At 37.5% G+C, this 18,360-nt stretch overlaps 1 long non-coding RNA gene across 1 annotated transcript in view; it reads left to right on the top strand.

Annotated features, from left to right (window-relative positions):
• Positions 1 to 1,526: 1,526 nt before the first annotated feature.
• The window catches only part of LOC114010267 (uncharacterized), a 104,750-nt gene continuing 87,916 nt past the window's right edge, over positions 1,527 to 18,360 (top strand). Inside the window, exon 1 of the long non-coding RNA XR_008747455.1 lies at positions 1,527 to 1,774. This is a non-coding gene — a long non-coding RNA (uncharacterized LOC114010267). The remainder of the gene's footprint in view (positions 1,775 to 18,360) is intronic.

Genomic DNA, 18,360 nt, shown 5'->3' with positions numbered 1-18,360 from the left:
CAGATGTTTCTAAGATCATAACATTTGATTCTGGACAGAGCTTGAGGTCAGAAGTGTTTTCTCATTTCAGCTAATTTCCTGTGTTCCAGTAATTTTGCTTCTGATTCCAGTTAATGCTAGAAAATAGTTGTGCAATTTGCAAACATGAATTTAAATGTACTTTTTCTAACCCCACAATAGAATTTATCAGTCAAGTCCATGAATTTTTTATCATGCAGGTTGATGAGTCATCCAGACTATTTTGTCCATCTCTTACTGAAAACTTTCCCTTCTTTTTTTATTTGTTGCTTTGCTGCCTGCTCCTGCCAAAATATTTCTCAAAAAATTAGCTAATTTTTATGTAATCAGCCATCTATCCATTAGAACTTGGATTTCCAAACTAATAAATGCCTTGCATTCCAGATTGCCTTGGAATTACTGAATTTCTGGTGCACACCAGAATGTTAGCAACACAGGGTGGCAAATTGCTCAGGCTACACAGATTACATGTCATACTCCAAAAAAGTTAAGATTGAGATGACTTCCACTTGCATAGTTATTAAAAAAAGTTTCCTACAAAGATGTTTGTAAGAAATTCTCTGTACACCAAGAATAAAAAGATTTACTTTATAGATCCTTTTTAATAAGGGATTGATTCTCTCCCTGGATGTATGCAAAACGAAACAAGCTCTGTGCATGTGCAAAGTGTGATTAGAGAGTTCTGGTTTTTAATTTAAATTCTGTTCTCCCTGACCTTTCAACAGAAATGAGTTACTCATAATGCCTATGTGACTCCAGGGTCTAAAAATACACCTGTAATATAGATCTGAATTGCAGACTATATGGTGTCAAACAGAAAAATATTGTCCCCCTAAGATTTCATCCTGTGAATAAAACCCAGGTAACAGTTCTCTAACATCCTTGTTAGAAATCCCTGTCCTGATCAGAACTTTTTTTCCCTGTGAAAAAGATTTTCTCAGTAGAAAAAAGGGAGTATTATTCGGTGTTTTTTTTTTTTTTTAAAAATCAACGCTTCTAAATATTCAAAAAGTGAGTGGACTCAGAAAAATCCTGATACATTCCTGTATTTATGGAAATGCTTGACTTGAGAGTGGGAGAGCATTATCGGTTTTCACCTTCTCTTCTGAGAAGAGAGAAAGCAACTTCTGTTTCTAATAATTATACCTTTCACAAAATAACTTTATCTTAATTAAAGAGAAAGCTACACATTTCTTTCCTATCTGAAAAAATCCAGAAAAATGTGAGAATAAATATAGGGAATTTAGTTTGAATTCTTTCCCCTTTCTTACTACTGGTAGTCAGACCATTTTTAGAAAGTTAGATGAGAATGCACCCAAAAACATGAAAATGCTTGGGTTTTTTTGCAATAATAAAAATCATTTGGACAGAAGAAGTTTGGTGCATATTTCTATATGGAAAATTGCCATTTTCCATTCAACTTTTAAGTGTATATATTTACAGTATGACTTTAGAACTCTTTTAGAAGTCACTGAACACTGAAAAAAAGTTCTTTCAAAATGACCAGATTCAGATGGTATATGAAACAGATAGTTCCTGTTTCAAGTGTCTCTCTTCCTTTGAAAAGCAGTTGAAGATTAGTAGCCAGCAGTAAGCAGAAATAAAACTATTGTGTTGATATCAATTAGCTAATGTGGAGTGAAAAGTCTTAGCAGGAGGGAGCAGATGGTAATGATCTGGGAAAAGTCACTCTTGGATCTGCCTGAGAGACCGAGTTTATCAAGGAAGAGAGGCTCTGGCAATTTTCATGTTTCAGGTAAAAAAATATTATTTAGTATTATTTCAAAAAAAAGGTCACATGAAGATCACATATGAAACTTTAAGAATTATTTTTATAACTTGAAAACTTTTGATTTTCTATTTTGAAAATATTTTAAAGTTGCATGAGTATTCAATCTTTCCATGAATGGTGTATTCCAACGTTATAAATTGCATTTCATTTAAACAACAATCTTTAATGCAAATGGTCTCCTTTTGTCATTATCCCTAAAAATAAAGTGCAGCAAGTGACTCTTGACTTTGTGCTAGTTTGTCTGTTATGTCTCGTATATTTGTATTTCAGATCTATTGAACAGTTCTTGTCTATTTGTTTTGTAAGTTACATTAAATTTGTGCTTCCTGTTGTGGATATTGATTTATTTAAATGTATTTAGCCAGAAGCATCCAAAACCATAAACCACTTAATTTTGTTATTATTTTTAAAACTAAAGTTGAAAATGCATCTAACACTCCTTTGAATTATATGCAGCTAAAAACTGTGGAAATTAAAAATCTGCCTGTGCTTTGTGTAGTGAAATGTGAAGTCTATGATTTAAACTGAAGTAGGCTGAGTTCAAAGTAACAGAATTGCAGAAGTGCTGAGGATAAGTAAAGCTCAGTTATTCAGCATGAAAACAAAAAGCACAGCATATCAGGAGAAATGAGACAGAAGGAGGGATAAATTAAAGAATTCTTTTTCTCTTTCAGTAAAACATTTATCTGGTTTTCTTTTTGTTTGTTTTGCTTCTTTTTTCTCCAAAAAAAGTATTTTCTCTTGCTCCCTGCCCCCCAAAGCCTCTTGCAGTCTGGAGAACTAACTTTTTGATACTCGCAATTGTCAATAGGTTTTGGATTTCATGTACCCCATGCACCAAAGCTGCTGGAGTGCGAGCTGCAGGGTGCTGGGGGTGAGCACGGTGGGGAGGTGGAGAGATGGCACTGCTGCCCCTGAGTTGGAGCGTGTGGCACAAGGGCAGTGCTGAGACTGCCCTTGGGGCCTGCCTGGGTTTCCTTGCGTAGTACATCTTCATTTTACTTTGCAGAACATCCCACAGACAGCCTGCACCCCTCAGCCAAGTAGGCGGGGATTGATAAAGATTAGGAGACCGGTATTTAGGTAAGGGGCTATGGCTGGTAGTATTGGATGTGCTTTTTGGACTTTCCTTCTGTTTGCCTGGTAGCCCAGTTGGGAAAAGCACATGCTGAGATCGGTGCTTGGCTCAAGGTGGAATGACCAAAAAATCATCTTCATTGTTTAGGTACTCTATCTACCTAGACACTGCAAACGATAGTAGCTCTGACCACTCAATTAAAAATCGCAGCTGGTGACATTAGTTCCCTAATTTTTTGTATAATAGCCTCAAGTAGCTCTCCACGGAGACAGCCTAGGTACTGAGGTGTGAGCTGAGGTGGAGGAGCATGGCATCCTGCCTCTCAACATGCAATCCTGTCATCATGTAGCGGACGCTTTGTGGCCAGGGGGCAAGTGAGAGGAGACCTGGCCTGTAGTCCGAGCTGTGGTCCTTGTACTGAAGCTTTGTTATGGCTGTTACAGTTTGCTCGCTCTTCCAGTTGCCCAGTCTCAATGCTGAGGTGAGATGGAATGTGTCAGTGGTGTTTCCAGTAGAAGCAACACAGCATCCTGAGCCAGTCTGGAGGTGGGTTTCTGAGCTCCCAAGAAGAGTCAGAAATCAGATGTGTCTTGATGGCTGGTACGCTGGGTTTTGGGCATCCCTTGTGTGGTATATGCTTTTCCCCAGCAATCTACAGCAACCTCAGTTCCTGGCTTTGGGTTTTGGCTTCTCACCCTAAACCCAGGTGTATAAAAAAAAATAATAAAAAATACATTGCCTAAAGGCTAGACTGAGAGCTTGGCAAACTCCTGAGCTTTGAATTCAGGATGTCTTGACTCTGTTCTCAGACTGCCCTGATGGTTGACGTGGCATAGCTAAGCTGTTAGATGGTTACACAGCAAACATAATTTTAGTGTGAGCTACTAAGGATATAAATCACAATGACAGAAACCATTTGTTTAAGAAAAAATAAAATTGATGAGAGGGATAAAGGAAAGCTTTGCAGAGTTACTGATTTGATTAATATCTTTGTTGGAGGAGGGATACTCACTACCATATCAGCATTGGAGAAGTATACCAAGACAGCTTGATTAATAGAAAAAATATTACCTGAATATATAAGTATAGAGACAAGATGAAATTTTGTAATTCTGAAGTTTTATAAAATACCAGCTAGAAAATTAGAAAGATATGGTATTAATTTCTTTTAAAAAATTCTGTACAAGGAAGATTCACAGTACGTCAGTTCAGTTCTGAGGAAGAGTAAAAATAAGAGACAGTCATATAATATTAGATGCGGGGAAGATAACATTTTTTAACATACATACAACATCTTAAATGTTATGTAAGTCTGTACATAATTCGGCAGGATTTACTGATAAATTACCTTGTTTGATCAAATATATTTTCTGTGACTCTGATAAATCATTATTTTTGACTCATTACCTCCTGCATAGAGAAGCCACACTGAATAGCAAAAAAAAGAAAGCATAGCACATCAGGAACTTTTCTCGTACATTTAAAAGGCAACCCACCACCACCTTTCTACTGGATTTCTTGGCATATCTGGGTTTGTTTCTTTGTTAAAGAATATACAAAAATTTTCATTAGCTAAACTTACAAGATTATGGGGCTTATCTGAATTTATATGTATGAACAAATGGGGAAGTTAGAAACTGAAGAATTCATCATGTTTTGAAGTGGATAATTTCTGTTATAGGCACAAAAAGGTTTTCAACAGAACACTTAATTTTGCCTGTAGTTAAATAAAGAAAATATAGTTACTTAGAAGCTAGCTGCTTTAAATATCTCCATATTTATAAAGCTGTGCAATATCGGTCTATCTTCAGATAATGAATTGTGATATGACCCTGAGTACTTAGCTCCCACATCTGTTTGCTGGTACCATGAATTGCAAGCCACCTGTGTACTTAGGGATTTTCAGCTCCTAAACATAGTTTCAATATGAAATAAGGGACAAATTGACACATGCATTGTCAGTAGCAACTGAGACAGATGGAAAAGCTGCACATCAAATGCTGTAAAATGCATGCATAAGTTGGTGTGAGTGTAACATTTTGGGAAAAATGAATAAATTTATTAACTGTTTTGAGAATCTCTTCCATAAGGTGGTTGATGCACCTGGAGAAGACTAATTGGCTAGCATCCACCCCTTCTGCTGGTCATCTGAAATTATTCTATTTGTGACGATCCTAAACCTATTAAAACTTTATCTGTCATGGGTCTGGCTTGACTTATAGCTGCCACTGCAGATCTTGCTTTGCTATCCCACAGCCACTGAGACTGTTCCAGGCATGTGCCTGGTGTGACCAGAGGTTGCCTTTCCCTGTATCTTTCATGGGAAGTCTGCAATCCTGCTGTGGCTTGGCATTTAGTACCAAGACCCCATCCACACCTCTCTGCCAAACACATGTGGTCTCTGCTTAAAAATCTCTGCACAGATATTGCTATGATAGTACAAGCTCTTGAGGAATACTGATAGGTATTTAAACTTGGTTTTAGTAATTTAAGTTATGTCTATGAAGATGAACTGGCTGGATACTTTATGATGCATGAGGCATAGCAAATACTTCTATTCACTGAGCATTCTATATTTTTTTCTGGATTGTTTTTCCACAGGGCAGGCTGTCAGGTTTAATCACCTGGAAGATTTCAGGTAGGATGTTCAAGAATTTTAGGGTAATATGTATGCAAAATAAGTGTCTTTAGTGGAAAGAATTTTTTTAGGCTTGCATACTGTGGCTAAAAATGGGTTGGTGGGGTTAAATCTGTAGGATGCTCTGTTCAAAAGTCCAAATCTCTCAGTCCCAACCAAACATAATTAATTGCAAGAAGAATGTGTATCTGAAGCATAAACTCTGTTCATACTAATTTCACCCCCTTCAATCACTTTCATCTGCTGTGTGGCACCTGAGGTAGGTGGTATTTTCACCATGGGCCTGCTTGCTTTTGATACAGTTATGACAGATATTTTGGAAGTATGGTAGTATGTTTTTGGTATAATTGAAAGCATTTTTATGTACCTCTGATCTGGGGGCAGGGGACAAGTGTATGGTAGAGGGCTTAGCAGTGGTAAAAAAGCCTGAAAATACAGTCTATGAGCAAAGTTCAGGCTTCGTCCGTCAAGAGGTCCCTGGTGAAGAAAAGCATGGCTGGAAAGCAAGTGAGAAACACAAGCACTTGCAGCCTCTCTCTCTTTTGGGAACTGCGTGTGTATATCTGAAACCACAGTTTGGTCTGCTGCTTGAAAGGGTTGCTCGGGGTTAAATTCTGTCATAAGATTTTGGCATCTGGCTCTGATTGGAGTCAATGGGAGTCCTCTGAGTGCATCTGAGGGCACAGTTATGACCCTTCTTGCTTGTTTTCACTCACTGTATTCTTATGCTATGGCACCTCTGAGCAGAGGCAATCTCAACTGCTCTTTCACTTTAAAGGCCATCTGTAAGGAAAGCCATTCTTGTGTTTCCTTTCATTCTCTGAGCAGTCCTTAGCTTTCTTTCATGACTTCCTTTCCTGTTGATTCGTGAAGTTACTAATACTCAGATCACAGTATATAAAAATTAAAACTTCAATCTGAAAGAAAAAAATAACCAAATAGATAACATAGGTACAAGATAATAGCACAAGCAGCTACTGGCAGACAGCATATTTCATTTTCAGCCATCTTCTCAAAGATAAAGAACCGTTCAATCAAATTAAAAATGTGGAGAGATTTTCCTTCAAGCCACATTGAGCAATCAAGTCTAAAAAACAAGCCATACTGTGTTCCTGAAGCAGATAATACTATCAGTGATGAGGTATTACTATTAGGGGTAAATGGCTCCTGTAAAATAATAAACTGATTTAATGGGCCAAATGATGATAAGGTAGTTTTTATGGATATGCCAGAGGCAGAAATTATTTCATCAGGATTGAAGTCCTAACTTGATATTCCTACTGCAAAGCTCCAGAAGGTTTGAGTCTAATGGCAGTCTAGTGATTATCATGATGGAAACTGAAGTAAGACCTCAAAAGCTGAATGCTCCACAGCCTGTTTACGTATTCTTTAGAGTGGGCAACACTTAAATTTCTGCCTTTTGTTCTGTGTTGAAGCTTGGGTGATTGCAGGATCACTGTGCTCACAACTGAGGCTACCGCTGAGCAAAGCTCCTTTTGACAGAAGTGGTATTGGCTTAGCACATTTAGGAGGATGACTCATGAAATATCTTATGTTAAATTTAAATATTTAAAATATTGCTTTTGTATGGAGTTCATGACCTTTTTCCTGTAGATATAAAGTGCACAAGATCTTTTCTTCCTTCCTTCCCATAGAGCCAATTGCATTCTCTGGAGCCTGATATGAAGGCACCTCCGCCTGATAGCTTTGCTGAGGCCCTAGTTTTCTGTTCTGTTGCCTGAAGTTGTTATTGTACATTTAAACTACCTTCTCTCATTTTAAAGTTTTCTGAAGGCTCCCCAGTTTCAGGAGCCGTAGCCACTCAAAAGCTAGATTAAAGTTCACTTCGTAATTTTAGTGATATAATATGTAAATGTGCTGTTGCTGTAACAGAATCCTAGTAAGACACCAGGATTTCTTACACAATAGAGGAAGAATTAGGCACCTTGGAAAAGTTATCTATAGGGAGCATGCTGCTGCCTGCAGGTAGCCTACAGGGGATGATAAACAGAAAAGGAGTATCTGCATGTCTGCCTACCTCTGTCATTGAAGCGTGCATGAACAACCTAAGGTGTCAGGGAAGGACCTCTGTACAAAAGGACAGAGGAAGAATAAGAGACCTTTACTGGAGAAAGGCTTTCTCTGTTCAAAATGCACTGCTGTCTTGTGGGCAAAGGAAGCTGGCCTTGGTAAGCTGTGAACCCTTCTTTAGTCCAGTATCACTTGTTCCTAAGTATACTGGATTCTTGATTTACTAGGAGGCAGGGGCTATCTGCTCAGAGAAATCAAAACACCAAATTCTTGGATTTCCCCTCAGTTCTGCTGCTTGTGATCTGGAAACTGTTCTCCAGCCCTTCTCCCTGAAGAGCAGGTGTCACGTCAAAGTGAGACACACAGTACCCTGATTTCAGAATACTGCCAGAGGACTTGTTGTGTCAATGACTGCTTGCAATGCAGATGTCCAGATGCTGATCCCCTACCCTGCACCATGGGGTGGCAAGGTAGACCTTCCACAGTAGTTTCTTGTCCTTTTGCCCAAATAGAAAATGCTTTAAATGATCTTACCTTTGACACTTCTATGACCTGCTAGAGAGAGCTTCAGTCTGTAGAAGGAATAACTGAGCAACCTGGCATAACCTTGTAGCTGATCCTGTTTTGAAGAGGAAGTTAGATTAAAGACCTTCTTAGGTCCCTTCCAGCTTGAACTATCCAATGCTTTTATGAGAACGGGGCTCCAAATACCTTTCACTTAACTGATCTTTCAGGCAGTTGCAGGAAAAGGCAATATGTGAATGTTCAGATACTTGATTTTTCTAAAGAGAGCTCAAATTCTCATGTAAATGAAAATATTTTTTTGTAAAAATTCCAGGAAAAAAACAGAAAGGTTCCATCTCTGCAGTGAGCTTTTTTTTTATTATTGTAATTTACTATTATCTGTACCATACTACTGAACAGAATTCAGTTTTCTCTCTTCTGTCTCCTTGGAAACATTCATCTCTGACAGGTGGAAGTTCAAGAATGTGAAAGGGATTTGGGCATTTCCTAATTGGCTTTGTTTTTGTTGGGTTTTTTTGTTTTGGTTTTTTTTGGTTTTTTTTTTTTTGTACAGGTGAAAGAAGACAGCAGTTATAGTAGAAAATTTTGATAATAATATTTTAAAGAAGATTTGGCTCCCAGGTTACCATGAGTTTTCCTTAGCTTGGAATTCCCCAATATCTGGTGTCTTGAATGTAACATTGATTTTAAATAAAAATATCATGTCAAAACAATTCTGATCCTAGTTTAAGAAAAATATATAAAGCACCAAGCAAGTGTAAAAATAAAGTATATTTTACAGATCAGATTTTTTTTTTGTTTTGGTTTTGTTACTTTCTAGTTGTAGAAATATTTTAAGACAGTTGCCAGAGCCTTGATGGATACAGGGAAAGAAAAATGAGCATGTTTCTTTGGAGGAAATGCAAATATTTTAGTTACAAAATGTTTGGTTTATGTAAAGATGTCACCAAGTTCAGCAATAATTCAGATAAACTGTTTTAGTGTCCTAGGAGGTATTACTGTGGGAATTAAAGATTCTTCTGAAACTTTTTTTAATGTCCTCATATATATTTCTGACTACAAAAGTAATGAATTTACAGAAGAAAAGAAACACATGAAAAAATACCGTGGAAGGAGTTTGGACGGTTCAAAATAGGTATGATGGATAAACCTGCTTTCCATATATTAGTAAGAAAGAGAGAAGGACAAAATTATTTACTCCCAGTTTGCAAAACATGAAATCCAGAGCATAAGACTACAAAAAACTTAGGGAAGTATCATCTCACCTTTTAATTTTGAACTTTGTTTTCTCAGAATGACGTTTTGTGACTGAAAATTTTCCCAGGAGATAGATAAAAACCAGTTGCTGACAGTTATTCTAACAATTTGTTATCTCATGGGGGTGCACTATGCATTTGCTGTTTTCTTTCACAGTTTCTCTCTCTTTTTTTATATATATATGTACATGCACACACACACACACGTGAACTGTTTTCCCCTCGTTGCTTTTTTATATTTAAAAAAATACACTCTGACATTTCTGGCTTTTTGTTTTGGGAAACTTATCGCAAAGATACGTATATTCCCACAAGAAAATGAAAAGTGTTGGCTGAAAAAAGCTTCATTATCAATTACATTGAGAGAGTACGTCATCTGAGAATACATGATGAGTGCCTTTTTGGGTTCACATTTCTGGTATGTTTCCATTAAAATTTCTTGAATGTTTTATAAAGGTCTGTGTATTTTCTATGTGACTGGCCATGCACAATTTGTTTCCCTTGCAAATCTTATCACTGCTTAGCACTTTTGTGATGGGCTCAATTGTGTCTCACTGGCAGTGTTAAGTGTATATATAATACTATGTTATCAGTTATCAGTAAAAGCTATCTGTTTAAGCAAAGGCACTAGGGAACCATCAAGAACTGTATTCTGACAAACAGATGTCAGCCTTAATAGCTAATATACCAACAGCTGTTGGGAGTATTACTTGGAGGGCTAAGGTACAGGAGGAGGATACAGCCCCTGCTTGGTTAATCGTTGCTTGGAGGAAGAGAAATCTTTTTTCTTTGGAGATTGCAGCGTCTGAAGGTTATGTTAATTGTTTAATCTGATTTGACAAAAATCTGATTAAGTAATGGAACAAGAAAGAAAATGCGTGTTTGGGGAATTGTTATTTAACAGTATATTGTTTACTGGAAATCTATTCTAGTAAAAGCCTTCTGTCTGCTTTTCTATGCATAGTTGGAATACTTGATCAGTGATTGTGTTGAACTTCCAGTTCAGAGGCATGCAGGGCTTCTAGGAGAGAGTAGAAATATAGCATGTCTCCTTAGTGCAAAGAAATGCATTAGTACTTCAGAAGAGTCCTTGGATTCAGCATGTTCACACGTGGTTGGTGCTGATTTTTCTCCCTATAATGTATCTGAGGTCTTCCGAGGGACTGATGAAGATAGGTGATCTGTTATGTGTTTTCACCGAGTAGTTTTTGAATTTCTATAAAAGGTTTCCTTGTCCAGATTACCTGAAAAGAAAGAAAAAGGCCATACTAATTATCCATTTTCTGTAGACCTGTTGCCAGCATTGCCACAAGAGCAAGTATATATTTTAGTGCCGTAAATGCTTTTCCATTGATCGCAACATCTGACAGCATAAATATAAAACTTCCTTTTCACGCTTGCATTTTTTTTTCTTGTTCTGTTAGCTGTGGTAATAGTTATCTCTGCATAGATTAGTGGAATTCCATGCCCCTAATTAATATATCATTCATACAAATGGTATATAAGTTTCTAACTTTTAACACTACTTGGAAAAAAAAAAAAGTCATTTATTGTTCAAAGATCTACTCGGGCATCCTTCTGTGATAATTTGTTTCCCATTGATTCATCTCTACTGTGTATTTTGAATCATACAACTTGAAAGCTTGTATTTGAAAGGCATAACTGTATTGTGATGTCTGTAGCAAACTACTATAATTCATAAATCAAAATGACTCTATTTTTAGATGCCGGTGCAATGCAATCTGGATTCTTAAACCATATTTTTTTTCCTAAACTGACTCCCCTCCTTGATTTTACAGTTAGAAAATGTGCAATTATTTCATTGATTAAGAGGTTCAGAAAAGGATCTATGTGACTTTCTCTGAACACTAGCTGTTCAGTCTTAGCAGTGGTACCCTCCATTTGTTCATCTGAATAAGAAAGGATGTGGTCTCATACAAGAGTTTCATCCCAGCACATTGAAGTTAAGGGGAACTCTTTCATGAATGGAAACGGGAGTAGCAGCAAGGTTGTACAACACCCACCGATTACAAATCACCTAACTTCTGTTTGAAAGAAGATGAGGACAGGAAAGTGTCAGGAGCAGAAACAGCAGTAAGGAGCAAAATTTTTACTGTTAATAAAGTTCCTTCTCTGTTCCTTTCTTGGATTTGGACATGGGGAAAAAAGTTTCCTTGCACTCTGCTGTGTTTATGGCACAGATTGAAGTACTGCTTTAACTGACATTGTACAATTCCATTTTTTGACACAGTTAACAAATACTTAGGAAATTCTGCCAAAACATTACTCAATTAGGTTGATATATTCCATGTCAGATGTCTGCCTAGACCAAAACACCTCTGTCTCAAGCAGCAGGGCTAAGTAAGTACATCGTTTTGCCATGTTGCCTTTGAAGTGCTTTAGATCTGTATCCAAAACCGAACAGTAATCTAAATTCATTTGTTATCATTACCTCCATACCTTTACATGGGAAGTAAGAAGAGGAATATATTTCTGCTATAGCTCATCCAAAGAAAATCAATACTTTTTTTCTTTTTTTTTTCCCCTATGACCTAATGCAGTGGTAGGTTCATTGTGATTTTGCTTTTATTGATATAAATAGCAGACTTCTGTGCTTCAGCCAGTAACCTGATAATATAGTAGTGTACTTTGCAGAGATATGAATTCCTTCAGGAAAGGAAAAATATTTTTCTTTCCTAAACTTTTTTTCTGATCATTGATCTGTCACCTCTTAAAAGTAAAGAAATGAAAATAAACCACAACAGTGAAAAGCCACTCTGGGCCTGTAAAAATTACTGCAATAGCTTCAACCTCTAAGAAAATACTAGATGAACCACCTATTGAAGGGATTCTGCAATTGAAAGGTGGATTTTTTTTTTTTTCTTCCAGACTGAAAACAATGGAAGTCTTGTTACCAAGTTAACTTGGTGAGACTGGCTGTGTAGGGAGGTTTCATCTCTGGGGCTGACAAGATAAAGAAGGGGCGGGATCTCAGGACCATCGTTTCCATGGTTCAAGGGCTTTGGCTCAGTAGGTTGTCATGGAGCTAAGTTGGTGGGCTGGTAGGAAACTATACGTTTCAAATCACCTTGTAGAAAAAACTGTTCAAACTGATTCCCACCCCCCCAAAAGTTCTCAGTTTTCAACAAAAGAGCAGATTCTAAAGGAAAATGTTTTGTTGTATTTTTTCTTCCCAGCCAGCTCTAGCATGTGAAATTACATTATAAAGATCAGATTCAAGATGATGCAATAATGAATTATTCTTATTTAGGTTTTAGGAGAAAGAATTAAACCTGAAGTATTGGAAAGTATTCAAGACATAGTCCACACTCTTCTGGTATGCAGAACCTAGTTAGCACTGGCCAAAAAGTTAACTACTTATTCAGCCTCTATAGATCCACAAACGTGAATGAATTGGTGTCATTATTACTCAATGGGTTTTACAAAATTAATACTAAGAAAACGTATTGCCTTCAGTATGATCGATGCTGTGGCACAAAGAAAAGATGAGGAATGTATGGAGTAATTTGCTTTTGCTTGCAGAAAAATAGAGCTGCATTGAAAATCTATCGGGAGAAAAATTAAAGAAAGGCTGAAATAAGCAGCCACGTTAGTCTTTTTCACTAGCAATGCTGAAACTGAAAAAGTGAAGGCTTTGAAAATGTGAAATGCTAATGAATAATAGGAAAGAATAGCCAGTTTAATTTAATTTTGATACTGTATATAAAATGATGCTCTATCTTAATAGAATAGACCATGTGACAATTTCTCTTTTCATTTGTATCACAAGATTGCTTCCCTCCATTTTACAAGACAGTGTTGTTTTGTTACGTCTTAGCAACCATCCTTACTGAGATGCAAAATCTGATCTCAGTCCTGTTTCATATATATTTTAGTGAATTTCATAGATTTTGCATTCAGGTCTTAATTATTTTTGGATGAAATATTCTGCAGGAAATCTGTATCCATTGCTCAGTGATTCTGCTACATAAATCTGCTACCATGGAAGATGTAAATAGATTGCATTTTTAATTTGCTATGAAGCAAAGATGAAAACTAAGTATGAAAATGATTTTTATGTATTTGGAGACTGATATTAAAAAATAGAGGCCTTCATTTCTCATGAAAAGGCAGTGATGGCTGTTTTCAGTTTGAAAACGAATAACAAACTGTTCTTCCATCAGTTTAATTATTTTTATTAAAATTATGTAAATTAACAGGCTTTATCAAACACATGACAATCAGCCTATTTCAATGCTAAAGAAAAGGAGTATTTAAACATGAGAGTACAGTGAAGAATTTCTGAAAGAAATAGGGGCTGGGTCCAGTAAACCGCTTTAACTGGATCTGCAGAGAATGGGGTGTGACAAAGCTGAAGTTACCTAACCCACCCTTTAGGCAACAGCTCTGGAAGTGAAAACTGCATGGTGTGCCGAGGCTCCCTCTTACAACAGTTAGGATAGCATACTTACCCCAGAGCAAGATGCAAACCCATCACCCTATCTGGGTGGGAAGTTTCTGAAATGTGTGCAGAGGTGCTTCAAGCCAGCTAAATAGAAACACTGAGCACAGGCGTTTCTGCAATGTCATCCCCGTCCACTATGTGGATGCCTCTGGTGCCTTCAAATCCAAAAGCCAGATGTCCACTTGAAGACAGGTACCTATAATTTTTCTTCCAAAGAAGTTACCTCTCCTTGCAGGAAGGAAAGTTAGTTATTTCTACAGCTGAGTATTTCTTCTAGCCTAGCCTCTTAGAGAGCAGTCACTCTGGAAGTGCTTCAGGTTATGAAGATTCAAACCTGCAGCTCGATCTCGATCTCCTAGGCTCTTTTGGCAGGTGAAAACAATTCAAGATGCCTTAGGAGAGTGAAAGAGAGAAGGAGAAAATAACTATAGATCTGTAGACTAATGATTATTACACTCATCTCAGAGAACAATGTCCTGGTTTTTAGACTGTTATCTGACATTGCTCACTCACAGTAAGGAAAAGTCCTGGGCTTAAGTGCTGTTAAGTGTTAGGATATTTGCAGGAGTGGATTACATTTGGATCTTCACAGGCAAAACGAGGAACCACCCAGTTCCTCCATAGTGGCATCATGACTAATTAGCTGAACAAAAACTGACAACTACAAGCTGTAGGGAACCAACTCCAATGGTGTATCTTCTGTGTGTGTCTTGAGAACACCTATAGATCAAGCCTCCTGAAATATGAAAGTGGAGGAGCACCTAGTCTATGCAGATATCAGACATGCCTAGCTCCAGCTTAGAAAATAAAATTTTGAGACTGGAAGTCCCTATTTTTCATGCTTTTTTCATGACAGGAAGACCTGTAGGCTTTGGGATTGAGCCATGGGGAGTTCTGGTACAAATTCTAGACAACACTATAGCTAGTTTATCAATAAAATATGTATTATACAAAATGTGACAAAAAAAGGAGGATTAGATTAGGCCAAAACCTGGCCATGTATAGAATTTGTGTTATGGCCTCTTTACAAAGTATTTATTTATTCCTCTATATATCCATATGGACACAAGATAGCCCACTTAATTAGTATATACAGTCTTAGATTTATTGGAAGACAGTAATTCTTATAGAAGTTTCTGGATGTACTGACAGTATGAAATGTAGGGAAAAATAAGGAGAAACTGTACAAAAGTGTCATTCAAATCAAGTTTACCATAAGCGACACTACAGTTTTGATCTCTGTTTCTTCATATTATAAAGAAGTCTCTAATGCTGCAAATAATTATGGTCAGAATTAACTTTACATGAATGTGTTGTCCCATTGACATCAATGAGAGAGCTTATGCCCATAAAATCAGCCAAAGGTATATGTGCAGAATCAGTCCTCTATATATTTGCCTTTGGTTACTTGATATTAATGAGGTTTATTAATTCACATACAAGAGAGTTGGTACAGCACAGCAGTGAAGCTGCAGAACAAGTCTATTTCATTGGTGTTGTGGCATTTACCTAATTGTGTCTTTATTAATGGTAAATTTATATGTGGTATGAATTATTCTACTATTTCATATTCTCTGGTTTTCTAGCTTTATAGTGCTGTAAATGATAATGATGGATTTCCTTTTTCCTGCATTTGCATTTTTCTTTCTTTTTTTTTTTGTCTTTTTTTTTCTGTGTATGAACTGAACACCTTGTGCTTTCAGCACATCTCTTATGTAGTACAGCAGGTATTTGAGAAAAAGCAGGGAAGAGCTCTTAGAAAAAAGTTCAGTAATAGAATACTTGGTAACCAAATAATAGAAATTCTTGTTCCCTGCCCATCCTATTAAGGTATCTGCACAAAACAGACCAGACTTGGCAACAAACCTTACCTGGAATGAGCCCTTTCTTCTAATTACCTTACGGACAGGGACTCTTAGCTCGTTGTTAATTGCTGGTGTTTACCAAGCAAAGTTAACTGCTCAGTTTTTGAAGCTGCTGACCTAGACCTGTAGTGCCAATTGGCAAAGACCTCAGCTATACCAATTTGGAAATGTACAGAAAAGAAACAATCCTACCTCTTGCAAGAGACTTGAAAAAGTTTCTCAAAGATGCCATGTGTCAGGAAGAAACACAAGAGTGTCTTCAACTCAAGGCATCCAGTGGAGAGGTGAGAGATGGTTTTCATGACTGCTTGTATCCATGGTATTGTGTGAGCTGAGCAGTAATTTGTTCATGAGACCCTGGGAAATTTCAGCAATGGGCATACCAAAGACTTTGTGAGAATTAAATTTGGACAATCATCCAAATGACAGGGACCATTTGGCCCCAAAGGCTGACTGATATGGCACAGCTTACATCCCAAGAGCTAAATTATTTTACCCTTAACTCACCTATTTTTGTATTAAGTTGGAGTTTGTGTCTAGGAGTTTTTTTGAGAAAGTGCTAATTGGTAGGAGATAAAAGTATAACAGGGACTATGTGAAAACTAAATGGTGAGGATGACGATAGGTTGGTTGCTGTAGGTTTACTTTAACATGGTTTTGTTTACTATAGAGCACAAAATGTATTGAAGAGAAACATAAATGCTCAGTTGTACACTACCCCATGGGCAAGTTTCTTTGTTCTCTTGTTTATGTTCTAACCTGATCCATGGTATATGCCAGAATAGTAGCTAGACAGATTGTGTAGGTCCAGCTGATTTATAGCATTGCTGACCACTCCTGCTTAACAAAAAAATATTTCTATGAGACTTGTGCAGTGAATTTTCTTGTAGTTGAGCAGATCCTGTGCAACTGTGCTTGACACTTAATGGTTTGGAGGGTTGCCCTAAATGCTGAAATCCTGAAATAACTGTCCTCTAATGCCCTTGCTCAACCTCAAACTCCAAAGCTACCCTCTACCTTTTCCAGTCTTACCCGCCAGTAAACATGAGACATTTACCACTGCAAACACTGACAGTCCTGTTAACTCGCCATGTCTTGCAAAATTCAGGGATAAACTGAATCCTGCAGCCACTTCTGTCCATAACCTTACCCTAATCCTAGCCATATCTTTTCTCTGATTAGTATTCATAGCACCCATGTTAAATTTCCTGGTCTAAATCTGTTAATCAATCCGTCTGAGAGCTCATCATGAAGACCTTGCTGCCTGAAGTTGTAAAAAGAGATTTCTATCCAGGTTCAAGAACATGTTCTGCCAGAGGTGAAAGTCGTATATTACGTTATGCTTACTTAAGCTTAGAGTTAGCTTAATCTTAGAGGGTGTGGAGGACAACTGCAACTTGGCTTACTGACGTGTTCTTCAATGGTTGCTTAAACTAGAAAGACTGGTGATCAGTCGGGATAGCTGGGTATAAGATGAGAGGCACAGGAGGTGTTTGGAGGAGAAGGACTATAGAACTTTATTAATTCCTGTTCTTCAAATCTGATGACATCAGGGAAAAGGCTGTTGCTGCCAGAAGCTTAAGATCTCATTGTACTGATAGGATTGGAAAGTCCTACATGGCTAAAATGCGATGCTTACAGATATCTTCTGTTTAACTTCAGATAATGATTATTTTTTCATGATTAAGACCAGCTTTAGGGTTGTCAGAAGAGTTAGGATTCAGAAAAACAGCATCAGAGGACTTGGCTTGTTGCTATTTTCTGCAGAGGTCACCAAGCTGAGGTAAGTGTGGCAGAGACAGAGGCCAACCTTGTCCAGCGAACAAGGTGGTGTATATGGATCATACTCAAACTACAGGTCAATCAGGAAAATATGAGCATGGGGATTTTTTTCTTTCCAGTTCAAGGACTCCACCCCTTGTGAAGTTGTCTGGCTTTTTCCTGAATGCATTTGAGCAGAGGAGATCTGTCACTTCCAAGTGCTTTGTAGGTTGCTGCTCTTTGTAAACTCTCCCAAGAGGCAATACTCCTATGCAATGGGTTGCTGCTTAAAAGTTAACTGTGGCTTAACATACATTAATTTATCATGAAGTTTACTCATAAGGTGGAAAGAGGCAAATAAGTGTAGTATAAATTGTCCTGTTGCAAGGTTATATTTCATTTCAGCGGGAACTGGAGGCACTCTGTGCCTTGCAGGATCAGTAGTTTAATATCTGTAAGTGGGATACATAATGAGCCAAGTAAAGTTTATCCTGTTCGTCAGGGGAATTTCAGCAACATTGAGCACTGCTAGGCTGAGAACTGTGTTTTTCCAGAGGAATGAAGTCAGTCCTGTTGCTGAGCCATTTTACACAAGGCTGGGCAAACCTTTACAAGAGCAAGAATCTTGCAATGAAGGAAATGGAAAAAAGTTTCTTAACTTTTTCCTGCCTCCTATGGACTGAAATACTGTCTGCTGGGTAAATGACATGTCTGTGACATTGGCATATGAGATCTGTGTAAGAAGGCAAGTACAGAAATGGAACATGGCAAATTTCTTTGGCCTGATCCTCCTGTCTGTGTACAGGAAAGATTCCCAGCTTGTGTCTTTTGTCTGAAAACTCCACAGATCCATAAACTGCTTATACAGATTATCTGTTAGATTGTTTATTTATATGGTTTTATTTATAAGTCAAAAGTTGATAATACATTT

The sequence above is a fragment of the Falco peregrinus genome, chromosome 5, assembly GCF_023634155.1.
Source record: "Falco peregrinus isolate bFalPer1 chromosome 5, bFalPer1.pri, whole genome shotgun sequence".
Taxonomy (NCBI): domain Eukaryota; kingdom Metazoa; phylum Chordata; class Aves; order Falconiformes; family Falconidae; genus Falco; species Falco peregrinus.
Note: the sequence above shows the minus strand (reverse complement) of the source record. Positions and strands in the feature narration are given on the sequence as shown.